At 42.2% G+C, this 11048-nt stretch overlaps 1 long non-coding RNA gene across 2 annotated transcripts; it reads left to right on the top strand.

Annotated features, from left to right (window-relative positions):
• Positions 1 to 2705: 2705 nt before the first annotated feature.
• On the top strand, positions 2706 to 10181 carry LOC132027931 (uncharacterized). 2 transcript variants are annotated; one of them, XR_009407256.1, is made up of 3 exons: positions 2706 to 2788; positions 8607 to 8905; positions 9481 to 10181. It is a non-coding gene; the product is annotated as an uncharacterized LOC132027931 (long non-coding RNA). The 2 variants fall into 2 exon arrangements; XR_009407255.1 differs by lacking the exon at positions 2706 to 2788 and adding an exon at positions 7240 to 7591.
• Positions 10182 to 11048: the final 867 nt, after the last annotated feature.

Genomic DNA, 11048 nt, shown 5'->3' with positions numbered 1-11048 from the left:
CCTGTGGCTCCATCATCAGTTGCTGGGGTGTTGCAATTTTCTCTTCTGACAAGCTTACTTGACCGAGAGCAATGGCAGAGCTAACACTTTGGAAATTTCCACAAATCCTGGATCCTCCCATGGATCCTTTCCCTGGCTTATCTCCAGTCCACACCCCCAACACTCGTAACCTACCCTACCCACCTGCCTCTTTCTCTCTCCCCGCGCCCCATTCACTTTGTCTTCAGATACATATGATTCCAGCACACTGGGAGTAGGTGAAATTTTATATGAAAGGAATTGGAGCACTTGAAATTTAGAAAGCATTTTGGTTTGGGTTGGTCAATAAGAGGTTTTAATTATTCTGATCTTATTAGTCACTTATGTTTAATTCCTTACCCATCCACGGCACACAGATTTAAGAAGACATAAAGAGGGGCAACTGGGTGGCTCAGTTGGTTAGGGCATCTGCCTTGGGCTCAGGTCATGATCCCAGGTTCCTGGGATCTAGCCCCACATCAGGCTCCCTGCTCAGCAGGGAGCCTGTTTTTCACTCTCCCTCTGCCTGATACTTCCCCTGTTTGTGCTCTTTCTATTAAACAAATTAAAATCTTAAAAAAAAAAAAAAGAAGAAGAAGACATAAAGATTACATGTACAGTGACTCCTCTAAAATTGAAACTAAGCCTGCTTTCATAATGCAGGAGAAAGAGCCTTGTACTGGAAGCCAACAACCTAGAGTGTACTCTTTGGTCTGTCACTATACATTTACATGGTCCTGGCGGATTCATTTGCACTTCTTGGGCATTGCTTTTCTCATCAATGACACTCACTTAACCCTTGGGGTCAAGGACACCTCTGAGAATCTGATGAAGCTACAGACCCTCTTCCCAGAGAAATGCACACGAACACAGAAATTTGCACACAGTATCACGATACCCCAAAAAAAGGTCCCCACAAAAGTCTACCTAGGGCTTCACATGTATAAGTGAGCCACAGACCAGGAGCCCCCAGACAGGAGCACCTCGCCAGCCACTCCGAGCTGCAAAGTGCCACACCTTGGAAAAACCTGGGAGCAGCAGATAATGCTAAAGCATTTACTTTAGGAGAAAGAGGGGAAGGAAGGAAAGAAGGAAATCAAAGGAAAAAAGAATGAGGAGGAAAAAGAAGTTCTCCTTCCAGTAACTTGAAAAACACTTATAAATTGAGTCTGAAAATGAGCACTTAACTGAATTAAATGCAATATAATTAAATTTCAGGTTATAAAGGAAAATGTGATATAAAGTTTTAACTCATTTAAAAATATACATTCTGGAGAACAATAAAATGGCTCATTTTAAATAAGATAAAGAAAGGAAAATGGAAGCAAAAAAAAAAATTTACCGTAACTAAATAATGATCTCAAAATAGGATTTAAATACTTGGAATTGTATGATAATCAAATTAATCTTTACATTTTTTTAATGATCTGGTTTCTGTGACTTGATTCTTAAATCTTCTGCGAAAATAAGCCTCATCTGCAGATGGCTTTAGTTCTATGAAAACACACCGCTACCCCCATTTTTGAAAATGCAATCTTAACAACTCCGTATAGGTATTCAATCTAAAAGATGTAATTACCTTTAGGTGAATGTCTTGAGCCAAGCCGCAAGCAGAATATAGCCACTGACCAATATTATGTGAACACTGAGCCGGAGAAGCCATGAACTCAACAGAGAGGGCACTGGGCTCCAGTCGTGGAGATGGGGAGCCAAGCAAGTCCCTTGCTCTGTCTGGACCTCAGTTCTTTCTTCCGCAAAATAAAGGTGTTGAGCCTGATTTAGGAGGTGCTCAGGTAAGGCCTGAGCACGTTTCTCTGACTCCAAAACCAGTGCTCTCTGAAGGACTGCGATAGCCACTTCTTGTTCCTAGAAAGAAAGAAAGCAATTCACCTGGCTGATGGATGCCATGCCCTCCTATCATCCAAATCTGGCACCTTCTTTGTGGGTGCAGAGAGAAAAAGCTAGGAAGGGAAACTGGGGATGCCAAAAGAGAAGGAGATTCTGGTGCCATATTTAAAATGCCACCCAAGCACGTTTGACACGCTTCACGCTTTAACATACAGAACATCGCGCAGCCGTTAACTCTCAAGATTTATTCTCCTTTTTACTACTTATATGTTATGCTACTTAATTTCTCTAATTTTCAGGCTGGCTCAGGTGCAATAATGGAATTCTAGGTCAAGGATAATTTTTACACATGATTAACAGGCTGGAAGAACAGTGTCTTTCCAAAAAATGAATTATTCACCTGAAGTAATTAGCCGGTGGTTTCTAGTTTCTCGATATTCTCATTACAGCCTGTCTCCTCCTGCCAGAACGGGACTTGCGCTGGAATTTGGACCTTCATGTGGGCACCGTCCCCATCTGTGGGTTTTGGAATGAGCAGAGGAGCTCTGCCTTTCATCTGCCATGAATGAGCCTCCGTCACCGGAGCGAGGCTTTCATCAGCGAGCCTGGCTGGAAACCTTCCTGTGTGAGCACGAGCCTGCCAGACATTCGTATCAAAAACCCACAGGCTTTATTTAACTCTCCCTGGAAGGAGGTATAAAGGTTACAAAATAATGAGGAAGAGCTCAGTTGAGCAGGGACCCAAGAGTCACAACCTCTTTGTTAAAACTGACAAAAGAGGTGGGAGATAAACTCTATGAGGAATGGAATCAGGGCGATTTAACCTGCCGAAGGGGAAGCTGGAAGGGAGCAAAATCACAGGATTCATACATATGAAGAGAAATTATAATAGGGGATGCTGTCCGGACTCCTCGGAGGGAAGGTAAGAAAGAAATGGGCTTTAATAGCAACAAAAGGGTTTGCAGGTATTTGAGCATGTTGGAAAGAACAGACAGTAAGAGAGAAAAGCGGAGTTCTAATCCGTGCTCCTCCCTTAGCCAGCTGACTAGCCCAGGAAGCCCTGTTTTCTGGGAAATGGGAATGGGATTGCCACTGCCCCCACATGGCACTGGATGAGTAACGTTAGAGTAAAAAAGAATGTGAAGCACAAAATCGCCCTGAGAAAGTAAAGAGCTTCACCTCAAGGTCAGAATTGTTATCTCCGTTTTGGCGAACCACAGTGAGGGGCTGCTGGTCACTGTCAACAGTAGGGCCCTGATTTACCTGGTAACCTCATGGGGTAGAGTGTCTTTAGCTCTGCACACATGTTTATTTCTCAAGAGCCAAACAGATTGTGTGTGTCCGTGTTGTGTTTATACATGTGTATTTGTAGACAAAAAGGATCCCGATAAGGAAACTTTTCAACTTCTCTGGTGGAGGCTAGTTTAGGCCTAAAATCATAGTAATACCCTAAGAAATGCTGAAGTATATGAGAGGTTACCTTGGCATATAGGTCTTATAAATAAATAGTGATGTCCAGAACTCTCTCACAAGGGAGCTTTCCCAGTCCTTACTAAAGCCACCCAAACATAATATCCCAGCAGCTGGCATTATTTTATAGTTGGAAAACCCAAAAGAACCCATGGAAAAGCTATTTTATAGAAGAACAAAACAGCAGATTATAAAATCAATGTCCCAAAGTTAGTGGGCTTTATATATACAAAGAAGAACCTTAGAATGAGAGAGAATACCCCATTTATGATATCAATACACAGGTGCCAACTTAATAAGAAATGCCCAAAATCTTTATGGGGGGAAGCGCAAAGGATTCCTTCGTGTCCCAAAAGTCACCTTGAAAAAGTCCAGAAATAGAGCATGTTTGGCATATCAGTTATCGTGAAGGCAATATATAAACTGAATAAAATTCCAATATAAAATATCACTAGAGGGACGCCTGGGTGGCTCAGTTGGTTAGGCGGCTGCCTTCGGCTCAGGTCGTGGTCCCGGCGTCCTGGGATCGAGTCCCATATCGGGCTCCTTGCTCCGCAGGGAGCCTGCGTCTCCGTCTGACTCTGCCTTCCACTCTGTCTGCCTGTGCTCGCTCTCACTCGCTCTCTCTGACAAATAAATAAAATCTTTAAAAAAAAAATTAAAATTAAAATTAAAAATAAAATATCACTAGAATTTTTGTCTGGCACAAAGTAAGTGTACTACAAAGTTCATTTGGAAGAAGAATAAACAATAATGCCAGGGGGAGAAAACCTAAAAAAAAGAAAAACAATGTGAAGACAGGGAACTAGCTTATATAAAATAAAGCCTCTATAAGTTAATAAAAAACAGTGTGGCACTAACACATGACTAGAGAAACCAATGGAACAGAATAGAAAATCCAGACCTAGGCCTAACTGCACATGGAAATTTCATATACAATAAAGGAAGCATCTCAAGTCAGAGAGGAAAGAGTCATGCTAACAGTGTGAGGGGCCGGCTATATGAAAAAGAAAATTAGACCCATTTTTCATAATACACATCATGATAAAATCCAAATTGATTAGAGATTTTCAGATAAAACATAAACCTATATAAGTACCTTAAGAAAATATATGTAAATAGCTCCAGAATTAGAGAGAAGGGCAATTTTTCTCAGTATGGCTCAAATCCATAGAAAAGGTTAATAAACTTGATAACATAATAACCAAAAACTTTTGTAGAGGTCAAAACACCATGAACATAGTCAACTACCAAAAGGTGAACTAGGCAAAACTATTTATTGCTAAGATCACAAAATATTAGTATCTTTAAGAAAGAACTTGGGGAGGGGGGTCGGGAGAGGGCGGTTGGGTTATGGACATTGGGGAGGGAATGTGCTATGGTGAGTGCCGTGAAGTATGTAAACCTGGCAATTCACAGACCTGTACCCCTGGGGCTGATAATACATGATATGTTTATAAAACCTTAAAAAAAAAAAAAGAAAGAAAGAAAGAAAGGAAGGAAGAACTTCTCAGAACACAACAACAAGGTCCAACAACCCTGAGAGAAAAACCAGCAAGGCGGTGCCAGTGAAAATGTCAGAGTAAGAAATGGCAGGAGTGCACTCCTCCGTGAGAGCAAATAAAACACTGGCAAAGAACTGTCAGAATCCACTTTTTCTGGAACTCTGGAAATGAACCCAATAGATGGCTACAATTTGGGGGGCACTCAATCAACAAAAGGGGCTGAATCTCAGTAAGAACAGTGAGCTCTGGGGCATTTTAATTTACTCTAGTCCCCTTGCCTGCCCTCAGCTTAACAGTTGCCTTGAAAGTAACAGCCCGCAGTCCCAGTATCTATGAGGTTCCAGAGAGAGCAGAACCATTCTCATTTGCAAAGAATTGTCCTTGGTGATCTATCTAATGCTTCCATGGAAGCCTTGCTCAAAGAGCATGTTTTTGTTCTCTTTTTTGACGATTTTATTTATTTGAGGGGGGGCGCTCAAGCAGGGGTAGGGGAATGGTGAGGGAGAGGGAGAAGCAGACTCCCCACTGATGGGGAGGCCGATATGGTAATCGATCCCAGGACCCGGAGATCATGACGTGAGCTGAAGTCAGATCCTTAACTGACTGAGCCACCAGGTGCCCCCAAAGAGGCCTGTTTTATCTCCCCCAACTGGAACACACCCAGTACTATAACCATTACCCAAAGTGCATTTGTCAAAAACATTTATAATGTTGTAAAAACATTTACAATTTACAATTGGAACAGACAATAGATTAAAAAGCATGGCGGGGTGGGGGAAGCAACTGGCTGGTTGAGTCAGAAAAGCTGTGACTCTTGATCTTGGGGTCATGAGTTGGAACCCCATGTTGGAGGTGGAGATTTAAATAAAAAACTTTTCTAAAATTTTGAAAAATAAAAAGCATGGAGGAAACGCTGGGAAATATTACCCTTGGGGCATAAGAGCTTGGAAAATTTCCAATGTATTCCGATAACCTGGAAAGCCACAGCCTCAAAAACAGGACTACATGTGTTCAGGAAAGACCTGAGAAGACCTTTCATCCTCACCCCTGGCTGATCCAGACTCTGCACACACAGGAAGTGAAGACTAAAGCAGGGTTACAAACTGCATGGCTGAGGACTGAAGGTTCACCCCAACACACACAGAGTCCCGGGCAAAAACTCAGAGATATGTGATTTCCGAACACTGAAGGAAACCTGTGTCCACTCATTGTCTGACCAGGAGGCTAACAGAACAGAAACTTCAAAGGTCAAAAATGACAAAAATATAGACTTAAACTCTGGCTCAGAAAAGCCCCTAAAAAACAAACATTAAAAGCAAGCAGAAACAGACCCTGGGGAAGTTGGAGAATCTTGTTTCCAAAGTCACACATTACAATGCTCAACCTGTCTACTTTTCATCTAAACATTGTGAGATATGGAAGGAATCAAGAAAATATGGTCTATACCTGGGGGAAGGGGAGGGACACTCAATAGAAACCATCTCTGAGGTAGCCCGGACACTGGAGTTACTAGGAAAAGATTATGAGTCAGCTGTTTTACATGTGTTCAAAAAGCTAAAGGATATCGTGAGGACAGTGTCTGACCAAAAGGAGAATATTAATAAAGAGAGAAATTATTAAAAGGAACAAAACAGAAATTATGGAGCTGAAAAGTACAATAACTGGAATTGAAACTTGACTACTTAAAGGTAGGTCAATTGAAATTACACAGTCTGAGAAAATAAAAGAAAGAGAATGAAGAAAAATGAAAAAAAAATCTAAGAAACCTACTGGACACCATCAATCATATCAGCAGATACACTATGGAAGTCCCAGAAAAAGAAGAGAGAAAAGGGAAAGAGAATAATCAAAGAAATGAAGGTTAAAAAAAAAAATAATTGGCAAGGCCCCCCCAAATCTCTTAGCCTCAAACAAAAGATTTTCATCAAATGTCCTGTATTACTTAGAGATTTACTGGCACAGTTTCCCCATAGTTAGGAAAAGTATGGCCACGAAGAATTTTGCTTTGAAAAAACCACACTAGAACTTAAGCCCTTTCTTCTAGAAATAATATAGAATCACTGCCAAGAGCTCATTAAGCTCTTTCCTTTTGGCATCATCTTCTGTTCTTGCGGACAGGAAAAACTTCTGTCAAGCCCCAGTCGGGCGTGGAAAAATACCACCAGGAGGGTTCAGCTCCAGAGCAAGTGTTCTCAGCTGATCACCAAAGCAGATGATCACCCAAAACACAGGAACCCACCACGGGCTGTCATCGCTACAGGACAGCAAGCCAACTGGCTGCACAGGTCAGTCTAAGGACGTCTTTTGAGCTTGTGACCAAAAGGGGGCACGGGGGGAGTATTGTACTGTACTGACTTTTTCCTTTCTTCTCTACATGGACAGAACCCATGACGGCTGTGGTACTACATGACTCTCGCCACAGTGTGTATTGTTGAATCCTCTCGGACTGTTGGTTATCTGATTTACGTTCCTGAGAGACTGGTGCTAGGAGATCTGGCATCGCTTCCCATTCAAAGAGCTGCCCCACTGAAGCAGCATACATCGGGGAGGGTGCAACTTTGCTGATACCCTGGAGTTGGGGACTCTCCTCCGGGTCCACAGAAAGCCTTTCCCCAGCTGCAAGGAGATGGGTTCTGCGCGCACCTGATTTCTTCTCCCCTGAGAAGGTTTCCTGACAGCTTCTTAGCAATCACAGACCTTTCTGACTCTTTCTAAATCAACACTGTAAAGACCCTTTCTCCAGAAATAAGGTTGAGTTCAGAAGGGCTAGAGACATGTGGGAAGGTTATGTGAATCCTAAAGCCGAATGCTTTTCCCATTTTAGAAGGCTACTTTCTCATTTTATGGTTACTGCTTCCCTGTTAGTTCCTCTTAAAAACAATTATTTTTTTTCTTTTTTAAATAGTGTTCCCTCTGGAAAATCTTAGAATGAGGTGGGGGTAAGACTCTATGACCACCTGGTTAGGGTTGAATCACACCTGATGTACAATTATACACTCTGCCCCACCCCTGAGGGGCTGGGACATGAAACAGAGACTGCCCATTTACTTGACTTGCTGTGCAAACATGGGCAGCAGTATCTTTCCAGGCCCTGGTTTCTCACTTGAAAGTAGGGAAGAATGAGAGTATTTACCTGATGATATTGAGGAATGGCACATACTAAGCATTTTATGAGTATTTTTTATTGTTGTTGTTATAATAACAATTATTATTAGACTTAGTGAGCACCCTGAATAGGAACATTAGGTCTAATTCTCCAGGGTGTAGTCCCCAGAACATAATAGGTGCTCAATAAATATTGAGTGGGAGGTTGAATGACTGAATAAATGGAAAACTATTTAAATGAGGAAGCAGCAGTAGTAGAATAAGAATTCAACCCATGGTCCCACTGAGTGTAGGTTGGGACCTTCCTAGATCTTTCTGGATAGATATTCACTGATGTTTGTATGTCCAGTGCAAAAGGAATATGTGTAAATAGAAACAGGGGACAATGGTGAGACTCCATGTTTTTGTTTAAATGTTTATGTATTTATTTCTTTGATGGGGGATGGGGAGGAAGAGGGAGAGAGAGAATCTCAAGCAGACTCTGCGCTGATCAGAGAGAACACAGGGCTTGATCTCAACACCCCAAGATCATGACCTGAGCCAAAACCAAGAGTTGGGCCCTTAATCAACTGAGCCACCCAGACACCCTGTGAGACTCCATGTTTTATATCTGTTGATGTAGGTATTGTAAACATGAATTGATTTGTACATCTGATGCAGAAAAAGCCGTGATGTCTGCCAGCCGCAGAGAGACATGGCAGCTACTGGAGAGTCTGGAGACATATCGGAGATCCCAGGAACCCTGACGGGGATTTTGGAAGCCACAGCTACTGAGAGCTACAGGTGCTATAATGGAAGCTACTGCTACTGGTCATGTTGCCACCAGAAAAGCTGCCTCAGAAAGAAGTTGAAAACCACTGAGGACCAGGGAAGAAACTGCTGAGGCATACTTTCACTGGGAAAGCCTTGCCAAGAGCCACCATGGACCCCACCATCAGGAGCCACATACCCGGTGACAGGTAAGGAGACTGCTGTGCTTCTGGCTCTATGCATCTCTGCCTTGCAATCCTTGATTTTCTGGTAGGGGGTAGGGACTGTGAGTGTTCCACTGTCTTCCCTTAAAGTGGGCACAAGGCCAGCCCAATCACACAGAGCTTAGGTTCTCAGTGAAAGAGGTGTATCTCTGTCCCTGCTTTTGTACCCCATGGTAGGAGAAGGAAATCTCCTGATTACCAATCACTATGTAATCCCTTACTTGTATGCATTATTTTTCTCCTTAGGAATTAAAATGATGGTACTACAAATCAGGAAAATTTGTTATAAGACATATATTCCTTTTTTTTTTTTTTTTTTTTTTTGTCAGCACTCACTCAGTAAGCATGGGCAAGTTACTGAACTTTGCCTTCTTCTAACATGGTTTTTCCCATCTATGAGGTCAGGCTCCCTTCCCATTAAATATGGATGGTGTTGATCTCTACCTGCTGACTCTCCCCTTTGTGTTGGTGTTTTATATTCATGGAAGCCCAGCAAGGAACAAAATACAGAATTCAGTGCAGAGCTTCTGTTCATTGGGTTTTCATTCAAAATTCAACAGGTAGATAGAACTCCCGCATAAGAAAAGGAGGAGGCAAGTAATGCCATACAGTAATGATGCTTGGATGCGGGCTGCCAGGGCCTCGGAGGGCCAAAGGCTGAGCTTTTCAAAGAAAGAGAGTCTGAAGATGTGAACAGTGTGTGCCAAGATCACGCTAAGTGAGTTTTGCTGCCCCCCCGACCCCGAAGTCGGTGGTGTGTGAGCTCTGCAAACACAATCAGCTCCCATTTGCCTGGAACCAGGCTGGTATTTTTGTGCTCCTCTGCAGACGGGGACGAATGGTACTACTGCATCTGGCTAATGGATCCAAAAACCAACAGTGTAACATCAAGTACTTCACGTGCGAAGATGATGCAAAGTACTGTCCGAAAGTACAAAGGTACTAAGCAAGCTCTCCGCCCTGGAAGAGCTGACCAGATTGTTGACGAAACAGACCTACTAAAAATAAAAGATGGAATTAAACAATCCCATCAGATAGGTGTTAAGGACTGGTATCCACTAAAAGGACAGAAGGATTTACAGGAAGGAAAACCGAATGGGGTGCTTGGAGGGTTTTGTAGCAAGCTGGGGTTTTGGCCAGAGCTTGCAGACTGGGTTGAGTCTGGGTCAGTGGAGAGGAAGAAGAGCAGGGGTGTGTGGGAGCCAGCTCACACGGTCTCGTGAGAGCTGCTGGTTACCTTTTTCAGGAATACCGTCAGACAGCCATTAAATGCAACCATGACTAAAAATTAAATTATAAAAATCTTAAAATTAAATAAATTATACCTTATAAATGTATATTTATATTATTTAGTACTATAATGGATAATATAGTATCAATACATAATTGAACATTATCTAAATAAACACTCAGAACTCACTGCTTCCTCATTACTTTACTGCATTTTACTGTAATTTATGCTGCTCAGTATATTAACATCTATGGTATCTATATGGTGGATATGCTATGTAATCATACACAGCATTACTATATACTATATACATAATATATATATATTTTAATATAATATAATGTAGCTACTGCATAGCTCTTCCAAATTTCTTTCATGCTGGGAGCATTTACATAGCAGAAATCTGCAAATGCTAAGAATCAGGGCTTGATTTATTGCTTTGTTGGTTGTTTAGACTAAGAAAGTAATGGAAAAATCTTAATAACACAGATTCAACTTTTAAAGATACCATGTTGTGGGGGCGGTGGTGCCTGGCTGGCTCAGTCAGAAGAGCAAGAGACTCTAGATCTTGGGGTTGTGAGTTTGAGCCCCACCTTGGGTGTAGAGATTACTTAAAAATAAATCTTAAAAACAAAAAATTATGTCGGTATTTGTTGCATCGTGAATGACACCAAAGACTTGAAGAAATCTTCCAGCATTTGAAAATTGTTATGTGATTCAGCAAAGTCCCTCACACCATTGATGATCAAAACATTCTAAAATACCTATTTATGGGGGCACCTGGGTGGCTCAGTGGGTTAAGCCGCTGCCTTCAGCTCAGGTCATGATTCCAGGGTCCTGGGATTGAGCCCCACATCGGGCTTTCTGCTCAGCAGGGAGCCTGCTTTCCTTCCTCTC

Source organism: Mustela nigripes, chromosome 12 (genome assembly GCF_022355385.1).
Source record: "Mustela nigripes isolate SB6536 chromosome 12, MUSNIG.SB6536, whole genome shotgun sequence".
In the NCBI taxonomy this organism is placed as follows: domain Eukaryota; kingdom Metazoa; phylum Chordata; class Mammalia; order Carnivora; family Mustelidae; genus Mustela; species Mustela nigripes.
This window is presented reverse-complemented; position numbering and strand designations above follow the sequence as displayed.